The sequence below is a fragment of the Lathyrus oleraceus genome, chromosome 5 (genome assembly GCF_024323335.1).
Source record: "Lathyrus oleraceus cultivar Zhongwan6 chromosome 5, CAAS_Psat_ZW6_1.0, whole genome shotgun sequence".
NCBI lineage: Eukaryota > Viridiplantae > Streptophyta > Magnoliopsida > Fabales > Fabaceae > Lathyrus > Lathyrus oleraceus.
This window is the reverse complement of record NC_066583.1, coordinates 460793614-460819503: the sequence shown is the minus strand read 5'-3', so window position 1 is coordinate 460819503 and position 25890 is coordinate 460793614. Positions and strand designations below refer to the sequence as shown.

The 25890-nt window shown below is 41.5% G+C and overlaps 1 long non-coding RNA gene across 1 annotated transcript; it reads left to right on the top strand.

The window, feature by feature from the left end:
* The first annotated feature begins 6988 nt into the window (after positions 1-6988).
* On the top strand, positions 6989-15882 carry LOC127085437 (uncharacterized). The gene is made up of 3 exons (XR_007789137.1): positions 6989-7923; positions 11646-11710; positions 15100-15882. It is a non-coding gene; the product is annotated as an uncharacterized LOC127085437 (long non-coding RNA).
* The last annotated feature ends 10008 nt before the right edge of the window (positions 15883-25890 follow it).

The following is a 25890-nucleotide window of genomic DNA, read 5'->3' as shown; positions in this document are numbered from 1 at the left end:
GAGAATCAAGTATCTTGACGTCTATGGTGATTCAGCTTTGGTTGTCAATCAGATCAAAGGTGAATGGGAGACAAATCAACCAGGTCTCATCCCATACAGAGATTATGCAAGGAGAATTTCTACTTTCTTTACAGAAGTTGAATTTTATCATATTCCTCGAGAGGATAATCGGATGGCAGATGCCCTTGCTACGCTTGCTTCCATGATTGTTGTCAGATGGTGGAATGATGTTCCCAACATTACTGTGATGCGCTTGGATAGACCCGCTCACATATTTGCAATTGAAGAAGTGAAAGATGACAAGCCTTGGTATTTTGATATCAAGAATTTCCTCCAGAACCAGGTCTACCCGCCTGGGGCATCTGTGAAAGATAGGAAAACTTTGAGAAGGTTGTCAGGCAGTTTCTACCTCAGTGGTGAAGTGCTGTATAAAAGAAATTTTGATATGGTTTTGCTCAGATGCGTGGATAGACACGAAGCAAACCTATTGATGACTGAGGTCCATGAGGGTTCATTTGGTACTCATTCCAATGGACATGCCATGGCTAAGAAGATGCTGAGAGCAGGCTACTATTGGCTGACAATGGAGTCTGACTGTTGCAAGTATGTGAAGAAATGTCACAAGTGTCAAATTTATGCGGATAAGATTCATATTCCTCCGACACTCCTAAATGTGATTTCATCACCATGGCCTTTCTCTATGTGGGGAATCGACATGATCGGCATGATTGAGCCGAAAGCGTCCAATGGACATCGATTTATTCTCGTAGCAATTGATTACTTCACCAAATGGGTTGAAGCCGCTTCGTACGCGAATGTAACCAGACAGGTGGTTGTGAAGTTTATCAAGAATCAGCTGATTTGCCGTTATGGTGTGCCAGAGAGGATCATTACTGATAATGGATCCAATCTGAATAACAAGATGATGGATGAGTTGTGCGCTGAATTCAAGATTGCACACCATAATTCCTCTCCTTACAGACCTAAGATGAATGGGGCTGTTGAAGCTGCTAACAAGAACATCAAGAGAATTATCCAGAAGATGACTGTCACCTACAAAGATTGGCATGAGATGCTGCCATTTGCTTTGCATGGATACCGTACGTCTGTACGCACTTCAACAGGGGCAACCCCTTTCTCTCTTGTTTATGGCATGGAAGCCGTTCTCCCAGTAGAGGTGGAGATCCCATCAATGCGAGTCTTGATGGAAGCCAAGTTGACTGATGCTGAATGGATTCAGAGTCGTTACGACCAACTGAATTTGATTGAAGAGAAGAGATTAACTGCCATGTGCCATGGTCAGTTGTATCAGCAGAGAATGAAGAAAGCATTCGACAAGAAGGTCAAGCCTCGTGTGTTCCGAGAAGGTGACCTTGTGCTCAAGAAAGTTTTGTCTTTCGCGCCCGATTCCAGGGGCAAGTGGACTCCAAACTACGAGGGTCCATATGTTGTTAAGAGAGCCTTTTCAGGCGGAGCTTTGATGCTTACAACAATGGATGGGGAGGATTTCACTCGTCCTGTGAATTCAGATGCAGTTAAGAGATACTTTGCCTAATAAAAAAAGTATATGCAAATGAAAAAAAATGAAATGAAAAAAACAGAATAGCTCGCTAAGTTGAAAACCCGAAAGGGCGGCTTAGGCAAAAATGAGCGTCTCGGTGGAGAACCCGCAAGGGTAATTCAGGCAAAAATTAGAGACTTGAAAAAAGAGATATATTTGCATCCCGCTAGATTGAGTACCTCACTCTGGGGCAATCTAGGCAAAAGTTAGGGATTTGGCAAGTAACTGCATCCTGACAAGACTTTCTGGTTCATCAGTCGTCATTTCGTCAGCAGATTCTCGATTCGTCGTCAACTGAAGCTTCGGATACATCGAGATTCAAATTGGTAGAGAAAGGATCATTATGTTCAATGTAGCCCTCTTCCAATATATATCACTGATTTCAAATTTGTACAGATCTATGGAGTCTTGCCATTTGCAGACTACCATTCTATCAAATCAATTTGAGCTTTTTATCCAATTATTTGCACTCTTATTTGTTTCAATTTAACAAATGTTTTGCATGTTTTAAATTGATAAAATGTCATTGTTTTAAACAAATCAAATTTTTCAAATTTTTGTTTTAAAGAAAGTGAATATTCACAAGATTGAAAGGATACTCAAGAACATCTCAGTGCTCTCCCGAGGGTGGCATGATTCCCAACAGGTAAGACATTGGTTCATATTCCTGGTTTGGTGGTATCTTCTTTCTTCAGATCTTTGTTGGGGTTGTTCCTCAAGCAGAGTAGTTGTTGGGGCTGTTCCCCAGTACAATCGCAAGTGTGTTGTTGAAGACTTCGTTTCTCCAGCAGCAGTTTTCCCCCTAGCATGGGTGTTTTCTAATGGAAGTTTCGGTGATTGATGGTTTGTCATCTTGGTGCCCCGTCACTTTCTCTAGTGGGTCCATATCCCCAGACTTTATTTGTCTCCTCAGCGCAGTCATGGGTAACTGATTGTCTGATACTCCCCTCGGAGTCGCGAGTAGAGCTGTTATTAATATCCCCACCAGGGTTGCAAGAGGAGTTGTTACCGCTTTTCCCCATGCAGTGTGCCAGCAGGAATTGTCTGTTTCCTCAGCATGGTTGTCTTTTTGAAGACTCGGTGAGTCAGTGGTTTGATACCCGGTACTTTACCTTTTCCCCGGCGAAGTCGTCTGTGGAATTTTTGCTATCTCTCCATCAGAGTTTTTCTCTTCAGCAGGGCAGGATTTATTTTCCTACTCCGTGGTTGATTGGGTTGACATCCCAGTATTTACAACCATCTTTTCCTCAGCTTAGTCTGCAGAGTTTGTTGTGGCAGTTTCGCCTGTTGAATACTCTTCATCCCCAGTATGGTCGGATGATGGCTTTGGCCTCCAGTGAACGGATTTGATTTCCTGACTGTTTGTGATCCTCAGTAGAGTGACTGGTATTGCAGAATCTACTTGTTGTGATCAGTTTGTTGTATCCTCCCCAAGTGGAGTGGTCCGTTGCAGAATATACTTGTTTGATCTGTCCTCCCTCAGTGGTTTGTCCCCAAGAGAGTAGCCGACAGTTCTCCCCAGTAGAGTTGCTTATGCAGTTTGATTCTATTTGGATGATATCATTCTCCCTCAGTGGGTTGTTCCCCAGTGGAGTTGTGCGGATTTGCTTCTACGGCAGTTCGTGCTTATGCACCCTTTGTTTCTCAGTTGACACTGGGATCCCTTGCAGATATACTTTGGGACTTCTCTTGTTCCCCTACAGATTCGTCTTGGTGGCTGCTTTGCCCGTTGTGACTTTCTGTACCCTGATTGGGTTGTTTCCTGATATCTCTGACTTGCTGCTTCTTCAGCGGTACTTGCAGATCTTTGCTTTACAGCATGTGGATCTCCACAGATTGGCTCTCCAGTTGGTTTATTTCCCCTGGAAGTATAATACCGGACGTTTGTTCCTGAACCTGTTTGTGTTAGAGTTGTCTGTTTTGTCAGCATTCATCAAACATAGATCACGCATATTCATGCATATTCATAAACATTCAGATATTCATGTTGCATTTTTTGCCGTGTATCTTTTGTTTGTCGTGTCTCCTGCTATGGTGATATAGATCTCTTTACAGATCCCCCAAGCAGATGTCGGGTGTTTAAAATCTCTCCATATAGAGTCAGCCCCATAAGCAGAAAATGTTGTCTTCCCTTCTGCAGTTCCCCACTGAGATATTCCTCGTGGATGACGGTTTCTTCCGTTTCCTCCCAACATGTATATTGGGATGGATTTTCCTATATGAGTTATATCCTCATTAAGGTGTGTCTTTATTCAGTCTGTCTTTTCGGATTGTTCCCGAATTGGCTACTTGTCAGATATCTTGTACTTCCCAGTGGGTTGTTCCCCAGCGGAATGTGTTTTGGGCCTCTACCCTCATAACCGGTAGTTGTAAGTCCTATCTTTTCCTGGCTTTCTTAACAGAATTTGTGGTTATACACCTTTTATTCTCCGGCCAGAGTTTTGGTTTTCTACCTCATCCCGGTAGTTGTAAATCCTATTTTCCTGCTTTTCAGCAGTTTGTGGTTTGTTATAAACCCTATTTTGGTTTCCCGTGCGGATTTATGATTGGTTCTATCCCCACGCGGAGTTTTTGGTCTTCTACCCCGTATTCGGTAGATGTAAACCCTAATTTTGTGGTTATCTTCATCCAATATTTGATGATGATTTTCCTTTGCTTGTATAAGTTTGCTCAGATCAGCACTTATATCCTCAGCAAGTTTTGTGGATAATTGCCGTATGCTAGCAATTTTATCCCCAGTGGGTCTTTTCACCGTATGCTAGTGATTTGTTCCCCGGATCATTGGTTGTTTATCAGTGCATCCCCAGCTTTTCTTCTTTGGATAATTGCCGGATGCTTGCAATTTATCCTCAGCAGTTCGCCTTTCATTTACCCTTGTGTCGGTAATGTCTGTTGCTCCCTTTTTGATTGGTCATCCTTATATACCTGATTTGGTATCCCGATGCCTTTCTGTTCGGTTGATTTATCCTTTATTAACCCAGTAACCGGTTGTGGATAATCTTCCATGCGAGTATATTATTCACGGTCTGCCGGTAATGAATAGTATATCTCATGCATTCTTCTGTCGAAGCCTTTCGTGTTTCCCCAGTCGAGTAAGATTCGTTTTTTCCCTTTGTGGAGTCGAATATTTCTTTGATTGTTGGATAATTGCCGGATGCTTGCAATTTATCCCTTTGAGTTGTCTTTCGTTTACCCGTATGCTTGGTATCGATTGTCTCTCTTTTTGGTTAGTCACCTATTATATACCCAGTAACCGGTACCTCGGGTGTCTTTTCCTTTCGAGTATATTATTCACGGTCTGCCGGTAATGAATAATGTATCTCACGCGCTCTTTAGTTGAAATCCTTTGTTGATTTTCCCCAACTGAGCAAGATTCGTATTCTTTGTAGAATCGAATAGCCATCCTTTAACCAGTTTGCGTTTTGGATGATGAGTGTTTTGGAAGTGAAAACCAATTCACGTTTCGGTAGATCACCTATTATATACCCAGTAACCGGTATCTCTGGTGTTTCTTACCATGCGAGTTTATTATCTACGTTCTGACGGTAATAGATAATATATCTCATGCGAGTATCTTATCCACGGTCTGCCGGTAATGGATATTATATCTCATGCACTCTTTGGGTTTGTGTCCCCATTTGAGTAAGATTCGTTTTCCCCTTGTGGATTCGAATGCCCATCCTGTAAGTCGATTTGCTTTTTCAAGCCCTCCTTTTGGATGATGAGTGTTTTGGAAGTGAAAACCAATTCACGTCTTCGGATTTTATCCTATAAACAACCCAGTAACCGGTTCAGGATAATTTTCCTTTCGAGTATGTTATTCACGGTCTGCCGGTAATGAATAATATGTCTCATCTGAGTATTCTATCCACGTTCTGACGGTAATGGATATTATATCTCGTTCGCTCTTGAGTCAATCTTTTGATTGTTTTCCCCTCAGAGTAAGATTCATTTTCCTTGTGGAATTGAATGTCCATCCTATAAACAAGTTTGCTTTTCGCTCTCTTCAGGATGATGAGTGTTTTGGAAGTGAAATCCAATTCACGCTTTGGTCGGTCACCTATTATATACCCAGTAACCGGTATCCTTGGTGTTCCCTCCTTTCTGCTCCCTATTATGACCTCGGTCCCCCTGTGGAGTCAGATTTTCTCTGAGTTTGTTACCCGTATGCCTGGTAACATCTCATTTCTTTGTTGCTTCCCCAGTGGAACTTTCTGTTGCTTCTCTCCAGGAGTCAGCTTGTGTCCCTCCAATGGATTTATTTTCCATTTGGAATTCTTTTCCCCAGTGTGAGTCCTTCACTCCCCAGTGAGTTCTCCAGTCTGTTTTCTGTTTTCCTAATCAGAGTCGTGTCTTGTTCACGTTATGTCAGTTTTATCTTCCCCAGTTTGGAGTCGTGTATTGTTCACGCATTTCTTTTTCTTTTATTATCCCCATAGAGTCTTATTAGAGTCTCTGTTCCTGGTGAGTGTACTACTCCGATGGATCGTCTTCTTCTTCTGTGTGAATCATATTCCCCACAGAATTTGTGTCTTTTGCACGCATACATTTGCATCATGAGGTCTCTTAGGGACCAAAATTTGTCTCATTACTGTTATTTAAGTCCATTCTACCGCGTCGAGATGAAGATTTCTAAACTTCACCTCTCCAGCTAGAATGACCTTAAATAGGGGCATCTGTAAGACCCCAATTTTGGGCCCTAAGATCCCTCATGGCCCATATCATTCATATCATAACCTCAAGGATCATTGCATGCCTTTGCTTCCCTCCTAGTGGGTTGATTTGCCTTGTGGGTTTGTTTCTTGATCACCAAGCATACTTTGCATTTGTATATCTTTGCTTTCATATGTTTATCATTCAAAAAGTACAAAAATATTGTCTGTTTAACCTTGTTGCTTGCAGTGGAAGCAATCATCAGCAATTAGGTCAAAGTCAGTCATTGATCAGTCAAAGCAATGGATGATGGCCATTCTTGTGGAATTTGGGCATCATGATCAATAATCACAAGTTCATACATCTTGAAACATCATTTGAAGACAAGTTCTCAAAGAATTAGGGTTTGGAATTCATCAGAAGTGGTCCAGTCACTCAAAACCCTAGAAAAGTCAACAGACAGTCAAACTTGGTCAACTGTTGATTTAATCAAGAATTTGATGGATAGAATTGATCTGAAGGAGTTCATTCATGCTTGTATAAGCCTCATCTATCATGCCAAACCTCATCATGGAAGAAAATCAAGCCAATCAGAAAATTTTCCAGAAATAGAAAGTGGACCTGTAATTTCAACTGCCAAAAATGAAAACTTCTTGATCTTAAACTTACATCATGATACAAGCTTCAAATGAATTTTTGCCCAACATGAAAGTTGAAGATCTTGTCTTCCCATTTTCAAAAAGTCCAAGAACACCAAAATCCCATGTGTGGTTGTCAAGATATGATCAAATCATTTTCACCAATTTTTGAACTTCAACAAGCCATAACTCTCAAACCATAAGGCCAAATTTGGTGGGGTTTTTTCCTACAAACCACATTTTTCATCCTCTTTCCAAAAATATAAATTTCATGACCTAAAACCCTACCATTCAAAATGGCATTTTTGGACCAATTCCTTCAAAATTCAAAGTTTGACCAAACTTTGACTTTTTGATTTATGGACTTTTTCACCATTTTGCCAATTGGGAAATGTTCCATATATCATTTATGATTTGTTCCAAGCCTAAAACCATCATCATACCACCATTTTCCCATCATTTTGAATCAAATTGCAAAATTGACAAAATTGGCAATTGGCTTCACAAAAGCAAATATAGTACAGCATTTTCTGTACAACCACAAGCAGCATTGTGTTTGGCCTGCTAGCAGCCTTTCCAGCCCATTTGTGCAGACAAACACACCCACCATTTTCACTTGTTCCACAATTAGCAATTTGCAAAATGACCATTACACACAAAACCAATTTACCACATGATTAAATGATGATTAACAGATGATATTTAAGCCTTCATTTTCTGTTTCCAACCCTAGTTCTAAGCAGCCACCAACCAGAAAAGCTCACTCTCTCATTTTTGCATTTGTGGCCTTTGGCAATTTTTGCTCGAAATCTCCAAACCACTTGAACATTCCTTCATGTTTCCATCATCTAACCACCATTAAGAGTCATTCCTGATCATAAGATACTGACTGGAATAGCATTGCAAGGTCTGCATTTTCATGAGTCCAACAATGGTAGTTTTCGGTTCTGGGATTTCTAAGAGTTGCTGAGCTTCAAGCTACCCTCCAACCATCATTCCAAACTAAGGGCTTCATCTGTTTGAGCTTGTAACCATCAAAGCAGCTCTGCTCCACATTTTCTTCCAAAACAAGTAAGTAACTCAATCTGCACCATTCACCAAATTACAAGATGTTTTAGATAGGTTTTGGTATGTTTGTGCCACTGCAATTTGTTTCATGTAATATGGTTTTGCATTGAGTGATAGATCTGCTTTGCAAATTTTTGTGTCCATGCTTGTTTTGCTCGAGCTGCTTTAATCATGATGAATTAGAGGAAGTGGACACTACATTCTTTCTGTTTGGTGTATGAGGATGTTGTTAGCATATGTGATTTTGATTTCTGAGCACATTGATTTTTTCGAGCTTATGATGATGAATATATGCAGTTATGCTCAAACCCTAGAACTATGCCTAGATTTCCCATGTTTGTGTTGGTTTGGTTGTTAGCTGATATTACTTAGTGATGAGGTTACATTGCATTGTTTTATGGTTGATGCTTTGATGATGATAAACATGAATGTGCTGTCATACTGTGCTATGCCTTACCGTTTGAAATCTCCTAAACTTGCTCATAATATCCATGCTGTTTTGTGCTGTTGTTTGTTTTGTTGGGATGTTTGATGAACACATGAATACTTTGCTACTATGCTGAATCTCAATTGATTATGATTGATTTCCATTGCCCTGCTGTTCAAACCTAACCATTGCCATGAAAACATGTGAGTTGTGTTGAATATTGTTGTTTGTACTTGTTGCTATGCTAACTGGCCATGCTGTAAACTGATGATGACTTTATGCTGTTGTTCAAACCATCCTGTCCAGAATTTCATGCTCATGTTTGTTTGTTGCTGAACCAACTGCCTGCTAAACCCTGATGCAGTTTTTGAACCTTATGACCATGCCTAGGAAATCCATGAGAGTTATGTGGTATGTTGCTGTTGCTTGATGTACATTATGCTAGACTGTTGGTTGTGTTGCTCAAAACTTGTTTGATGTTGATGAGCCATGAAACATGATGATGATTGCTTGCTGCAATTTAGGGAACCCTGCATAGTAATGTTCCTGCTTGTGTTGTTTTGGTGCTTTTGACATAAAGCACATTGAGTTTGTCTTGCTTCTTGCTTAATGATGATGATTACATGATGATTGATGATTGGATGATATGTTGAATGCTATGGTTGTTTGTATTTGCTGCATGATGTTGATGCTACGCGTGAACCATTGCCATGCTGCTGTGTGTGTATGTTGGAATTTATTTGTAAGATGATGAACTTGCTGGAAATATCATGAAGCTTGCCCTGCTGTTTTGAACTTCCCCAGGAAAACCACATGTCATGTATTACAGGCTGTTGTGTGTTTGTTGATTGAATTCGATTGGATGTTGTTAAACCATGATGCTATACCATGCTAATAAAACCCTGCTGCTATTTTGCTATCTTAATATGCCTAGGTTTTCATGCTTATGTTGTGTGTTTTGGTTGAATCATTTTTGTTTGATATGGCTGGATATGATGAGTGCTGCTGAACCAATTACTTTGTCAAGAAAATCTCATAAAGTATGCTTATGCTGTGTTGGTTGGTAATGCAATGCTGTTGTATGCTGGTCGAGTTCTGTGTAGATGTTTGAATGAAAATGCCTTGGCCATGCTGTTAATAAACCATGATTATGATGATGACATCATACTGCTGTCTTGCAAAACTTCCTTGTCCAGAATTTGCTCATGATCTTGTTGGGATTGTATGCTATATGAGAAACCTAGTATTGCATGAAAACCCATAAAACTCAAGTTGATTGACTGCTGTTATGTGTTTTTGCTCAAAACCTGTTGATTTTTATGATGGACTTGGATGATGATTACTTGCTGCAGTCTAGGAAACCATGCCCATAACCTTTTCCTGCTTGTGTTTGTTTTGTTGTTCATGTCATGAATGACATTGTTACCACCTTAGTGTTTGCATAATGGTTGCATGATAATGTATGGACCTACTGCTGTGCCAATGTCATGCTGTTATGTGCTGTCGTTTATTTTGTTTGCTGTTATGAAACCTCACTGCAGTTTAAAAAACCCTCATGAATTGCATTTGAATGCTGTTGATTGCTTGATGAGTGAACCTTGCCATGAATGTTGCTGTTGTTGCTCAGAATTTGCATGAAGTTTGTATGGTTGTATGCTGCTAAATGATATGCGTTTATTTGCTTGCTTGGTCGGTCGTAGGATGTTGCTTGAAGCTTGCTCTTATGAGCTGGACATGATACCAATTTGCCATGCTTTTGTTTGTTTTGTTTCATGATGATAACATTGAGCAATGCTTTGGCTGCTGTTAGAAACCCTAAGGGTTTATGTGAAAACCAGATTTTTTGAACCATTGGCCATGTTACTGTTTTATTGGCTGAGAGCCAATCAAAACATTTCGTTTTGTAGGGCCAAAACGCAGCACTTCAATAAGTGACTGCAGAATTACACATTTGCCATCGTTGACCCTTCCTTTGACCAATATTCCATGCCTTTTGTTCAAATTTTGCATCCAATTATCACTCAACTTCACCAATTATTTTCTCATTCAATTTTCACTCAAAAATTATGATTTTTTTTGCATAATGATCACAAAGATGTCTTCTATTTTATGGTGAATTTTAATTAATTTTCCATTGGCTGGTTTTTCATTGATAATTATTTTTTTGACAAGTATGCCAAATTGATACACATTGCCATTCCAATTGTGAAATTCTCATGTTGCATCCAATGAGCTTGAAATTTTTTGTGGTTGATCTACACACATTGACCTTCATTTCCATATAAAGTTTGTGCATTTATCATTTGTGGACTGAGAGTTATGATTTTTTGAAGTCATGTGTTGCATTTGGTGTCACAACATGATCATGCATTTTCCCTAATTTTGTTCACATGTTTCCTCTTATCCAATTGACCCCAAATTTTGCATGAATCATCCTTTGTATGTCTATTTCATGTATGAATATTCTTGGAATTAATCTTGCTGTTTTCCATTTATGTGAGAATTTTCTTCCATGCTTGTTCATTTGTTGACTTCATGTGATACACATTGCCAAATCTTTTGTGAAATTCTCAAATCTTATCACATGACCATGAAATTTCATATGTGATAACTAGACATCTCAAGCTTTGCATTGGTGTTAATTTCATTCATTTCTCTTCTGTTTTCAAATTGATATGATTTTTTGAAGTTGACCTATGTTTGTTGACTTTCACCATGCTTACTTGAATTTGGTTTAACTTCATGAATTTCATTGACTGCCTTCCTCTCATCCAAATGCCATGAAATTTTGCATGTATACCATGTTAGATGTTAGGATTGAGTGTGATTTATTTCATGATTTTTGAAAATGTTTGAGTTGACTTTTGATTGAAGTCTTTGCTGTTGACTTTTGCATGCTTCCTTTGCTATGCTTTGCATTCTTTTGCATATGAAATGACCTTGATGCATGATATAAGTTTGAATCCAATTGTGTTTACCTTCCTACATGATTGATTTTGACTTTGATTGAATATTGCTTGCTGCCTTGGCCTTTTTCTTTCATCTTCGACCCTAGGCTAGCCCTAGTGGTCTTGTAAGCTTACAATTGAGCTGTCTGTTTCAGGTTCAGCACCCATGCTTTAAGGATCACTCAAATGTGATTGAATTTGATTGTTTGCCACATGCTAACTCTTGTTTTGTAGGTGACTCATACTTGAGTCTTTGTGCCTTGCACAATTGGTCCCTCTGTGTGACCATTGGTTCATTTTCTTTTGCTTTTGACTGTCGACTTGTTTGCTAATGAGTTTGACTTTTGCAGGTGCTTTAGTTGCTTAAGTTCTTTGAACTTGCTTGCTTGCTTTGCTTTTTAGCATTTGCTTTGAGGTATAAATACTTCTTCTTCATGTAGTCTGGAGACCCGGTCTGTTATTTGACCGGGCAAACTGTCTGAAGTCCTCCTTAAGAGGCAATGCCTGTGTTTGTTTAAAATTGTCCCAAGCAGGAAAAGTCCTTCAAGTAAGGCAATTGGTGGAAGGTAGGGATAAGAAATCTATCCCCCACTATTCAGTGTGTCCTCTCTTTGCTCCCAGTACCTGGTTGAAGCAATGAGATAAATACCCAAGATCTAATCGAGTCAATAATGTGGAGAGAGTTCCTACTTTCTGAACTCCCACACTTTCTTTGATGCTCTCTCTGATCTGAGATTGAAGCAATGAGGCACACCCCTCATCTCCTTTTCATCTGCTTCACCTGAGCCCCTCAATGGCCAGGTTAAGAGCGACACTTACCTATTACAGTGGGCTGTTAAAGTCAAACCCTCTTGTGTGAGCCCCCATTGTTTGGCTATAGAGTGTGCTGTTTGTTATTCATTGATTGATTGATTGCTTCATATGTACTTGCTTGCCCATATGCTATGCATTTATCATCATCATCAATTGCCATTAGTGCATGATCATCTCATTTGTTTTGTGATGTTATCATTGTTGTTTGCCCATTGAGGACAATTGTAAGTCCATCTCTTTTGGCCTTTGCTCCTATGATATGGAAGGATAGAGTGTAAGACCTCATTGGTCACTCATATCTTCTGTTTATCCGTTTGTATGTGAGGTTGCAGTTATAAGTCCCTGTAAGTTGGCATCTGTTATCCTGTGATCATGATTTGATCTGTTTGGTTTGTATGTGAGGTTGCAGTTATAAGTCCCTGTAAGTTGGCATCTGCTTTCCTGTGATCATATTGTTGCTTTTGTTCTTGTATGTGAGGTTGCAGTTATAAGTCCCTGTAAGTTGGCATCTGCTTTCCTGTGATCATAGTTTGTTTATCTGTTTGTGTGAGAGGTTGCAATTATAAGTCCCTGTAAGTTGGCATTTGCATACCTGTGATCATATTGTTGCTCTTGTTCTTGTATGTGAGGATCCATTGTAAGTCCCTGTGATGTGGCATTGGATTTCCTGTGAGCATACTGTGGAGTTAACCTAAGTCCAGATAGATTGGCAGTTAACTTCCATATTTCATCTTTGTTTTTCTTTTGAGGAGATCGGTGTAAGTCCATTGAGTGGCATCTGATATCCTGTTCTATTTTAGGAGACTGGTGTAAATCCATTTGTTGGTATCCGGTATCCGCTTTTATTTCTTTTCCTGTGGAGATTAGTGTAAGACCATTGAGTGGCTTCTGATATCCCGTTTTGTTTTAGGAGATTGGTATAAGACCATTGATTGGCATCCGATATCCGCCTTTGCTTTGTTTGTTTGTTATTATTAACTGCTATTCCAAAGGACACACTTGAATCATCTGCTATATGATTTCAAGAAGTGAACCTTCTAAGAAGTTTTACTATCCATCCCTCATCCATTCATCATTCATTACGTCTTAGAACCTTTTCACACTATACCTTTTAAATTTTGACATAAGTGTTGTGCAAACATCTTCATGTTTTTCTAACTAAAAACCTGGACTCAAGTCCTTGACCTTTTTCCAAACTTCATTTCATAATACTTATTTGAATTGATCTTAATCATATTTTGACTTCATTTTCATAATCATAATCAGTAACTCCACTCATTCACTTGTTTTGGCTTTGTCCATTAATCTTTTCATACATGAGCTATAGGTTTGATTTATCTTAGTGGTTGATGTTAATCTCACCTTCTGTCTTTAGTGATTGAATTGTAAGTCTTCCTCGCCTATTATAGGGTTAACCCCTCTCTGGCCAGTTGAAGCTGTTCTCACATGGTGGACGTTGTTGTTTGTATAAGGTTGAGTTTTCTCCCGTGGATAACGTAAGACCTAGGGTTTGTGTTTAAAATTGAACCTAACCCACTTTTGGAAATCTTTTAGCCGAACTACGGCGTTCTGATCCTTACCTTTGATGGAAGGTACGTAGGCAACGGGTTCATCCGTTCGAACCCAATACCCAATAACATTATAAAATGTATATTCTTTTCCCATCATCCCAATCATGTTTGCACAATATTTTGTCATAATAAATAATAATTTTGCATAACAAGTGTGAAAAGGGCTCCCTAGGAGTACCTAGGACGTAGTGGGTGCCTAACACCTTCCCATTGCGTAATTTACCCCTTACCCAGACTCTCTGATCTTTTTATTAGTTTTCTACGTGTAAAACTTCTTAGGCTTTTGTTCGCTTTTTAGCCAATCCTTTGGATAAATAAAAGTGCGGTGGCGACTCGAAAATTTTCATGTATCTCTTAGCTTATGATTTAATCGATAGATCATATAGCGACGAATACACCGCTACAGAAAAGTGGCGACTCTGCTGGGGATATCTCACCAGAATCTCTGGTTGTATTGCCTACTTTTCACCCTTGTTGTGATATATGTTATTATTCTTTATCTGACATATTTTTGTACAATTTGGGATGACTGTATTGATTGTAATGTGTGAATTGCTTGATATACATTTGCTGTTTGCTTTGGTGATCTGTGAGATGAGTTCTATACCCGAACTCGAGTGCACTCTAGGATAGGAGAATGGCATAGTCTTGTTGACTGGTGTGGAGTAGTCCTTAGCCAGTTGACTTGCGAGACCATTCACTTGGTGGAGGTCATGTTGAACTAATAATGTCACACAAGTTATTTGTGGTTAGGCATTATTCTTTCAATCATGTTCCGCAGAAGCCAAGGACCTTAGTTTACCAAACCCATCTTGGCCTATTTTTAGGACCGTAGTGCGGAGGTCGTTCAGATGTCAGTTCTGATACGATTGTCACGCGATACTACACTCATAAGAGTTTCTCTTGAGAATATTCTTGGAATACGAGTATTCGTTCCTCCGATAATATTCGAAGATGGAACGATGATTATGGGAACCTCTGATAGAACATGTCTGGCAGGTTTAAACCCTAGTACACTCCCTTTGGGTGGTTCTTAACCGAGACTCCATGCTCGTGACTCTCAACAAACCCGTGATTCGTGGTTGAGTCGTTCAAACATTGTTAATATCAATGGATCCCGGATCAGGTGTAAAACCTAAAATCCATCAAAGCGGCTGGTTGATATTAAGAATGTCTGAACCGGTTCATGTACCGTTAATATCAATGGAACTTGGGTGTCGATAAGGTGAAAACCTAAATCCACCAAAATGGATGATTGATATTAGGGATACATAGAGCTTTCCCACGACCTTTGTTTGGTGTGCTTTGTTTGATCCTTGAGTGTGTTTGTTGCATTCATGCATTCACGCATTCATCCGCATTCATGTCATCAAAAGAGAAATTTTCAAGGAACTTAAAGGGTTATTTGCAAAATTTTCAGACATGGAAAGACCGAAAAGGCATACAAAGAAGTACAGCTTTAAGCAGCCTGATGTAAAAGAGTTAAGGAATCTGACATCATATGTATTAGATCCCTTGGGTTTCAAGGCTCGATATGGGAAGCTTCTGCCGTTGCTGACTACTCAAGTGGATGAGGGATTGATGAGCACTCTTGCTCAGTTCTATGATCCGCTCTATCATTGCTTCTTATTTCCGGACTTCCAGTTGTTGCCAACTTTGGAAGAATACTCTCACCTTATTGGGATTCCTATTCTGGATCAAGTGCCGTTCAGTGGCTTAGAGAGTATTCCATCTGCTCGAGAGATTTCCAGCTTGTTGCACATAGATGAAGATCTGATTAGAGCTAATCTGACTACCAAAGGCGGAATTCAGGGTTTTCCTTCCGAGTTCCTCATTGCTCAAGCCACTTTCTATGGGAAGGCCATGAGTGAGGATGCCTTTGAGGCTCTGTTCGTTTTGCTTATCTATGGATTGGTGCTGTTTCCCAACTTTGACAAGTTCGTCGATATGAATGCCATTAGGATCTTTTCAGTTCTTAATCCGGTTCCGACCTTGTTGGGTGATGCATATGTTTCCTTGCATCTGAGGAATATGAAGAATGGAGGAGTCATTGTCTGCTGTTTACCCCTGCTGTACAAGTGGTTTATTTCGCACTTGCCGCAGACAGTTGCTTTCAAGGAGAACAAGGGATGTCTACGGTGGTCTCAGAGACTCATGTCTCTCACCAATGATGATATCACCTGGTATGATCGCGTGTACGATACCGTTCAGATCATTAATTCTTGTGGTGAATTCCCCAATGTGCCTCTTCTTGGTACATGTGGTGGGATTACCTACAATCCTACGCTTGCACGTCGTCAGCTTGGGTTCCCCCTAAAGGATAAACCCCATAACATTCTGTTAGAAGGTGTATTCTTTCAGGAGGGTAAAGATCCCCAAGGCCTGAAAGCCAGATTTGTCCGCGCTTGGCGCAATATTCGCATAAAGAGTAGGAATGAATTGGGTCCAAAGAACTGCATTGCTTTGGAGCCATATACCTCTTGGGTCAGACAGAGGGCTGCTACCTACTTGATGTCATACGATCATCCGAGACCTACACTGTTGGATGTGGCTGGGCCTTCAACCCTCCCTACCCAACGTGTAGAGGAGTTGAGAGAAGAAGACCTTTCGCGTGCCTGGATCCGCGAGAGAGAGGAATTGCTGCAGCAGCTCAAGGAGAAAGATGATATGATTGAATTTCTCGAGCACCGAGTGATCGATGATCCAAACGACACTTGGACTTCTCTGTTTCCTCAGTCTTCCAAATTCTGGAAAAGGAAGTATGATCAACTTGCAAAGGAGAAGGCTGATATGGAGGCTGCCTATGAGAGAGAGATCAAGAAGTTGTACACTTCTCGTCTTCCAGCATCCCGAGCTAATAGGGATCCATAGGATGTTATTTACCTTTTCTCTTTGTAATATTTAAAAATGCTGTACTTCTTTGTCTAATATTTTGAATGAAATATTTTCCATGAGCAATCAAAATGTTTAAAAATTCAAAATATTGCAAGCAACACCCTAAGGGTTCCTTGAAAACAAAGCATTTGCACAAGCATTTCATGCATCATTCCTGCATAAACAGGTACCCATTTTTTTCTGGTCTTCCGGTTCTAACCTCTGCTCTTCATTTATTTTGAAGACAAGCTGACTCACCGGTATTATACAAGGGTCAACTCTGCAAGGATTATGGAGCAGTTGGAACAAGAGAACCAGAGTTTGAGAGATGAAGTCGCCAGACTTGGCGCTCTGATGGAGCAACTTCTTGCTGCCCAGAATCAGCCTGCTCCTCAACAGCCAGCAACTCCGGTTCAGCGGACGGTTATATCTGAGATAGCTACTTCGTCGGTGCCTGTCAGTGCCCATCAGCCTAATGCCATGCCTCCCGGTTTTCCTTGGGGGATGCCTCCCGGCTTTATGCCTGATCTGCCAGCTCCTACTTTTGCTCAAATGCCGGCATCTAGCCCGGTCCCTATACCTGTTCCTCCTGTCGTGCATACCATGCCGAGGGTAGACGACACCATTTATCACTCTGAAGCGTCTGAGGGCTCAGATGTACATGAGAAAATGGATGCGATGAACGATCAATTCCTTGAGCTGAGAAAGGAATTGAGAACTCTTAGAGGCAAAGATCTCTTCGGCAAGTCAGCAGCCGAACTTTGTCTAGTTCCCGGTGTTAAGATACCAGTTAAATTCAAGGTCCCAGACTTTGAAAAATATAAAGGGAACACTTGTCCTTTGGCACACTTGGTCATGTATGCCAGAAAGATGTCCACGCAGACAGACAACGATCAACTCTTGATCCACTACTTCCAAGACAGTTTGTCTGGTGCTGCTCTCCGTTGGTACATGAGCCTGGACAGCGTCAACATCCGATCTTTCAACGACCTTGGCGAAGCTTTCGTCAAGCAATATAAATACAACGTTGACATGGCGCCTGACAGAGATCAACTCAGGTCTATGTCACAAAAGGACAAAGAGACGTTCAAGGAGTACGCCCAGAGATGGCGTGAGCTGGCAGCTCAAATCACTCCACCATTAGAAGAGAAGGAGATGACCAAGATCTTTCTGAAGACTCTTGGGTCATTTTACTATGAGAGAATGGTGGCCAGCGCTCCCTCTGATTTCACCGAGATGGTGAACATGGGGATGCGTCTTGAAGAAGGTGTCCGTGAAGGACGGTTAGCAAAAGATGATGGTTCTTCCTCTAAGCGTTATGGAGCGTTTAAGAGGAAAGAAGGTGAAGCTCATGCTGTGCAGTCTCAGCCCAAGCATCGAAGACCCTCTGTTCAGAGGAAGCCTGCACATCATTCCAAACATCAGCATCAGGTAGCTAGTGTGGCGCCTGTATTCAAGGATAATGCTCAACAGTATCAGCATCAGCAGCAATATCCACAACCGCAATATCAACAGCAACAGCAACGTCCACAGCAACAGGCTTACCAGCCTCGTGGAAGTACAACCAACCAAGCAAATGTGAACTATGATAGGAAGAAGGTCAGCTTCGACCCGATTCCGATGACATATACAGAGCTTTATCCCTCCTTGTTGGAGAGGAAGTTGGTTTCACCCAGGGATCCTCCTGCAATTCCTGCCAACCCGCAATGGTGGTACAAACCAGACCAGCATTGTGTCTACCATTCCGGTGCTCCGGGCCACAACGTTGAGAACTGTTTCCCGCTGAAGAATAAGGTTCAAGACCTTATGAGAAGCGGAATTCTGAGTTTTGAAGACTCCAACCCGAATGTTACCAGGAACCCATTGCCTTCGCATGGGAAGTCTGTGAATATGATCCAGGAAGACCTTGGGAAGTACAAGGTGAAATACATCAGTCATATCCGGCATCGTTGGTTGATTTACATAGAATGCTGTGTCAGCACAGTTATTTGGAGCATAACCACGATAAGTGCCGCGTCTGTTCTGTTAACCGCTTGGGTTGTGATCAAGTTCGCTGTGAACTGCAGAAGTTGTTGAATGAAGGTACCATTGAGATTCTCCAGAATCGCAATGTGGATGTTGTTGAGCCCGAAGTGAGTGTTATCTCCCGGTGTTCAAGTTGCCAGAGCCCGTTGTTATTCGTTACAATAGCAACAAGCCTAAAGCTTCGCCTTTGATTATCAAACCAGCCGGCCCTGTGCCGTATTCATCTGATAAAGCTGTGTACCTTTCAGATACAATCCTGTTGCTGTCCAGGATGGGGTTGCTGTCCCTTGCCGTCTACTTCCGTGACCACTATCGCTGATGTTAGTGGGTTGACCCGCAGTGGTCGTGTCTTTTCTGCGCCTGCTAAGGCTGTTGCTTCTGAATCTGTTGTGCACCCTGTGGGGACTGCTGTGAATGTTCAGAATCCGGCACTTGATGTTGCCAAACCCTCCTCGTCTGTACAAAAGACTCCTGTTTCTTCAGATGGCCCGAGTGGCATTGTTGATGAAGAATCTGATGAGATGCTGAGGCTCATCAGAAAGAGTGAGTACAATATTGTAGACCAGCTTCTACACACGCCCTCCAAGATCTCCATTCTTTCTCTTTGCTGAATTCAGAGCCTCATCGGGAATCTCTGCAGAAAGTCTTGGACCTGGCGTACGTTGATCACGACGTCACCTTGGAACAATTTGATAGCATTGTTGCAAACATTACCGCTTGCAACACTCTGAGCTTTTGTGACGCTGATCTCCCTGAGGAGGGAAGAGACCACAACATGGCTTTACATATCTCTATGAATTGCAAATCTGATGCAATGTCCAATGTGCTGGTGGACACTGGATCGTCCCTTAATGTATTGCCAAAATCCACACTCTCACGATTGTCATATCAAGGTCCTCCTATGAGGCAGAGTGGGGTTGTTGTTAAAGCTTTTGATGGGTCGCGCAAGACCGTGATTGGGGAAGTGGATCTCCCAATCAAAATTGGACCAAGTGATTTCCAGATCACTTTTCAAGTAATGGATATTCACCCATCATACAGCTGTCTCTTGGGCAGACCATGGATTCACGAGGCTGGCGCCGTGACATCCACCCTACACCAAAAGCTGAAGTTTGTGAAAAACAAGAAATTGGTTGTAGTAGGGGGAGAAAAGGCTCTCCTGGTCAGTAATTTATCTTCTTTCTCGTACATTGATGCAGAGGATGAAGTTGGAACTCAGTTTCAAGCTTTATCTATTGATAAACCAATCGAGAAGAAGTCTCCTTCATTCACTTCCTACCGTGATGCTAAGCTGGCCATTGAATGTGGTGCAGTTGCTGGATTAGGGAAAGTGCTTGAACTTGAAGATAATCGATCCCGGGCTGGCATTGGCTTTGGTTCTGGGGCATTCAATGAGCAAGGTCTGTTCACCAGTGGAGGATTCATTCATGCTGATCAACCTGCAGAAGAGGAAGCTGCTGCTATCATTGAAGAAGAAGATGCAGAAGACTTGAACAATTTTGTTATTCCTGGTGGTGTCTGCCACAATTGGGTCGCTGTGGATGTTCCTACAGTTATCCATAGATCAGAGTAATTGTTCATTTTGTTTAAAACCCTTCTCCCATGCCAAAAGGAGAAGTGATGACATTGTTGGCAAAGCATATATACAATGATATTTTCATTCAATTTTTGCATTGTCAAAACATTTGTTTTTCCTTTGTTTTCACTTTTTGCTTTTCTTTATGAAATCAGTGATCACAAAAAACCATAAAAACAAAAATAAAAGCTGTAAAAGCAACATTTTTCATCTGCATAATGATTTGCTTGTTTAAATTCTGAAGTTTTTCTTAACCAAAATCATTATGCAGGTTGATCCTAAAACCCATTGAACATAATGATCCAACGCCATCTCCCAATTTTGAATTCCCTGTATTTGAGGCAGAGGAAGATGACGTTGAAGAGATTCCTGATGAGATCACCCGTCTCCTTGAGCACGAAGAGAAGATCATTCAGCCGCATCTCGAAGACTTGGAAACAGTCAACTTGGGATCTGAAGATTGTGAGCGCCTGGTGAAGATTGGGGCACTTCTTGAAGAGTCTGTTAAGGAAGATTTGATCAGCTTGCTACGAGAATATTCAGATATCTTTGCTTGGTCCTATGAAGACATGCCGGGTTTAGATACAGATATTGTGCAACATTTCCTGCCTTTGAAGCCTGAGTGCGTGCCTGTGAAGCAGAAGCTCAGAAGAACTCATCCAGATATGGCAGTGAAGATCAAAGAGGAAGTTCAGAAGCAAATTGATGCGGGGTTTCTGGTGACTTCGACATATCCTCAATGGGTGGCCAACATTGTGCCTGTTCCTAAGAAGGACGGAAAAGTCCGTATGTGCGTTGATTACAGAGATTTGAATAAAGCTAGCCCAAAAGATGATTTTCCTCTACCACACATTGACATGTTGGTAGACAATACAGCTAAATTCAAAGTCTTTTCCTTTATGGACGGATTTTCCGGATATAATCAAATCAAGATGGCACCAGAGGATATGGAGAAGACAACATTCATCACACCTTGGGGAACATTCTGTTATCGAGTGATGCCCTTCGGTTTGAAGAACGCCGGAGCCACGTATCAACGAGCTATGACTACCTTGTTTCATGATATGATGCACAAGGAGATAGAAGTCTATGTTGATGATATGATTGCTAAGTCCCGAACGGAAGTTGAGCATATTGAGCATTTGTTGAAGCTTTTTCAGCGTTTGAGGAAATTCCAGCTTCGTCTGAATCCGAACAAATGTACTTTTGGAGTCCGTTCCGGAAAGTTGTTGGGTTTTGTGGTAAGTGAAAGAGGTATTGAGGTTGATCCTGCAAAGGTCAAAGCAATACAAGAGATGCCCGCACCCAAAACTGAGAAGCAAGTCCGAGGTTTTCTTGGCCGCTTGAACTACATTTCCAGATTTATATCCCACATGACTGCCACATGTGCGCCGATATTCAAGCTCCTCCGGAAAGATCAGTCTCATGATTGGACCGAGGATTGCCAGAAAGCTTTCGACAGTATCAAGGATTATCTGTCTGAACCTCCGATTTTGTCTCCGCCAGTAGAAGGAAGACCTCTGATTATGTACTTGACAGTTCTTGAAGACTCGATGGGTTGTGTACTCGGTCAACAAGATGAATCAGGGAAGAAGGAGTTTGCTATATACTACCTCAGTAAGAAGTTTACTGATTGTGAGTCTCGGTACTCTATGCTTGAGAAGACGTGCTGTGCTTTAGCTTGGGCAGCTAAGCGTTTGCGCCAGTACATGATAAATCATACAACTTGGTTGATATCCAGAATGGATCCAATTAAGTATATCTTCGAGAAGCCTGCTTTAACTGGGAGGATTGCCCGTTGGCAGATGTTGTTGTCTGAGTATGATATTGAGTATCGAGCTCAGAAAGCTATCAAAGGTAGTATCTTGGCTGACCATTTAGCGCACCAGCCAATTGAAGATCATCAGTCTGTTCAGTATGACTTCCCTGACGAGGAAATTCTGTATTTGAAATGAAAGATTGCGATGAGCCTACACTTGATGAAGGTCCAGAACCTGGTTCCAGATGGACGATGGTGTTTGATGGCGCTGTTAATCAATATGGAAATGGAATTGGGGCAGTAATTGTTAATCCCCAGGGTTCGCACATTCCGTTTACAGCAAGGCTAACTTTCAAATGCACGAATAACATGGCGGAGTATGAAGCCTGTATTATGGGACTTGAAGAATGCATTGACTTGAGAATCAAGTATCTTGATGTCTATGGTGATTCAGCTTTGGTTGTCAATCAGATCAAAGGTGAATGGGAGACAAATCAACCAGGTCTCATCCCATACAGAGATTATGCAAGGAGAATTTCAACTTTCTTTACAGAAGTTGAATTTTATCATATTCCTCGAGAGGATAATCGGATGGCAGATGCCCTTGCTACGCTTGCTTCCATGATTGTTGTCAGATGGTGGAATGATGTTCCCAACATTACTGTGATGCGCTTGGATAGACCCGCTCACATATTTGCAATTGAAGAAGTGAAAGATGACAAGCCTTGGTATTTTGATATCAAGAATTTCCTCCAGAACCAGGTCTACCCGCCTGGGGCATCTGTGAAAGATAGGAAAACTTTGAGAAGGTTGTCAGGCAGTTTCTACCTCAGTGGTGAAGTGCTGTATAAAAGAAATTTTGATATGGTTTTGCTCAGATGCGTGGATAGACACGAAGCAAACCTATTGATGACTGAGGTCCATGAGGGTTCATTTGGTACTCATTCCAATGGACATGCCATGGCTAAGAAGATGTTGAGAGCAGGCTACTATTGGCTGACAATGGAGTCTGACTGTTGCAAGTATGTGAAGAAATGTCACAAGTGTCAAATTTATGCGGATAAGATTCATATTCCTCCGACACTCCTGAATGTGATTTCATCACCATGGCCTTTCTCTATGTGGGGAATCGACATGATCGGCATGATTGAGCCGAAAGCGTCCAATGGACATCGATTTATTCTCGTAGCAATTGATTACTTCACCAAATGGGTTGAAGCCGCTTCGTACGCGAATGTAACCAGACAGGTGGTTGTGAAGTTTATCAAGAATCAGCTGATTTGCCGTTATGGTGTGCCAGAGAGGATCATTACTGATAATGGATCCAATCTGAATAACAAGATGATGGATGAGTTGTGCGCTGAATTCAAGATTGCACACCATAATTCCTCTCCTTACAGACCTAAGATGAATGGGGCTGTTGAAGCTGCTAACAAGAATATCAAGAGAATTATCCAGAAGATGACTGTCACCTACAAAGATTGGCATGAGATGCTGCCATTTGCTTTGCATGGATACCGTACGTCTGTACGCACTTCAACAGGGGCAACCCCTTTCTCTCTTGTTTATGGCATGGAAGCCGTTCTCCCAGTAGAGGTGGAGATCCCATCAATGCGAGTCTTGATGGAAGCCAAGTTGACTGATGCTGAATGGATTCAGAGTCGTTACGACCAACTGAATTTGATTGAAGAGAAGAGATTAACTGCCATGTGCCATGGTCAGTTGTATCAGCAGAGAATGAAGAAAGCATTCGACAAGAAGGTCAAGCCTCGTGTGTTCCGAGAAGGTGACCTTGTGCTCAAGAAAGTTTTGTCTTTCGCGCCCGATTCCAGGGGCAAGTGGACTCCAAACTACGAGGGTCCATATGTTGTTAAGAGAGCCTTTTCAGGCGGAGCTTTGATGCTTACAACAATGGATGGGGAGGATTTCACTCGTCCTGTGAATTCAGATGCAGTTAAGAGATACTTTGCCTAATAAAAAAAAGTATATGCAAATGAAAAAAAATGAAATGAAAAAAACAGAATAGCTCGCTAAGTTGAAAACCCGAAAGGGCGGCTTAGGCAAAAATGAGCGTCTCGGTGGAGAACCCGCAAGGGTAATTCAGGCAAAAATTAGAGACTTGAAAAAAGAGATATATTTGCATCCCGCTAGATTGAGTACCTCACTCTGGGGCAATCTAGGCAAAAGTTAGGGATTTGGCAAGTAACTGCATCCTGACAAGACTTTCTGGTTCATCAGTCGTCATTTCGTCAGCAGATTCTCGATTCGTCGTCAACTGAAGCTTCGGATACATCGAGATTCAAATTGGTAGAGAAAGGATCATTATGTTCAATGTAGCCCTCTTCCAATATATATCACTGATTTCAAATTTGTACAGATCTATGGAGTCTTGCCATTTGCAGACTACCATTCTATCAAATCAATTTGAGCTTTTTATCCAATTATTTGCACTCTTATTTGTTTCAATTCAACAAATGTTTTGCATGTTTTAAATTGATAAAATGTCATTGTTTTAAACAAATCAAATTTTTCAAATTTTTGTTTTAAACAAAGTGAACATTCACAAGATTGAAAGGATACTCAAGAATATCTCAGTGCTCTCCCGAGGGTGGCATGATTCCCAACAGGTAAGACATTGGTTCATATTCCTGGTTTGGTGGTATCTTCTTTCTTCAGATCTTTGTTGGGGTTGTTCCTCAAGCAGAGTAGTTGTTGGGGCTGTTCCCCAGTACAATCGCAAGTGTGTTGTTGAAGACTTCGTTTCTCCAGCAGCAGTTTTCCCCCTAGCATGGGTGTTTTCTAATGGAAGTTTCGGTGATTGATGGTTTGTCATCTTGGTGCCCCGTCACTTTCTCTAGTGGGTCCATATCCCCAGACTTTATTTGTCTCCTCAGCGCAGTCATGGGTAACTGATTGTCTGATACTCCCCTCGGAGTCGCGAGTAGAGCTGTTATTAATATCCCCACCAGGGTTGCAAGAGTTGTTACCGCTTTTCCCCATGCAGTGTGCCAGCAGGAATTGTCTGTTTCCTCAGCATGGTTGTCTTTTTGAAGACTCGGTAAGTCAGTGGTTTGATACCCGGTACTTTACCTTTTCCCCGGCGAAGTCGTCTGTGGAATTTTTGCTATCTCTCCATCAGAGTTTTTCTCTTCAGCAGGCAGGATTTATTTTCCTACTCCGTGGTTGATTGGGTTGACATCCCAGTATTTACAACCATCTTTTCCTCAGCTTAGTCTGCAGAGTTTGTTGTGGCAGTTTCGCCTGTTGAATACTCTTCATCCCCAGTATGGTCGGATGATGGCTTTGGCCTCCAGTGAACGGATTTGATTTCCTGACTGTTTGTGATCCTCAGTAGAGTGACTGGTATTGCAGAATCTACTTGTTGTGATCAGTTTGTTGTATCCTCCCCAAGTGGAGTGGTCCGTTGCAGAATATACTTGTTTGATCTGTCCTCCCTCAGTGGTTTGTCCCCAAGAGAGTAGCCGACAGTTCTCCCCAGTAGAGTTGCTTATGCAGTTTGATTCTATTTGGATGATATCATTCTCCCTCAGTGGGTTGTTCCCCAGTGGAGTTGTGTGGATTTGCTTCTACGGCAGTTCGTGCTTATGCACCCTTTGTTTCTCAGTTGACACTGGGATCCCTTGCAGATATACTTTGGGACTTCTCTTGTTCCCCTACAGATTCGTCTTGGTGGCTGCTTTGCCCGTTGTGACTTTCTGTACCCTGATTGGGTTGTTTCCTGATATCTCTGACTTGCTGCTTCTTCAGCGGTACTTGCAGATCTTTGCTTTACAGCATGTGGATCTCCACAGATTGGCTCTCCAGTTGGTTTATTTCCCCTGGAAGTATAATACCGGACGTTTGTTCCTGAACCTGTTTGTGTTAGAGTTGTCTGTTTTGTCAGCATTCATCAAACATAGATCACGCATATTCATGCATATTCATAAACATTCAGATATTCATGTTGCATTTTTTGC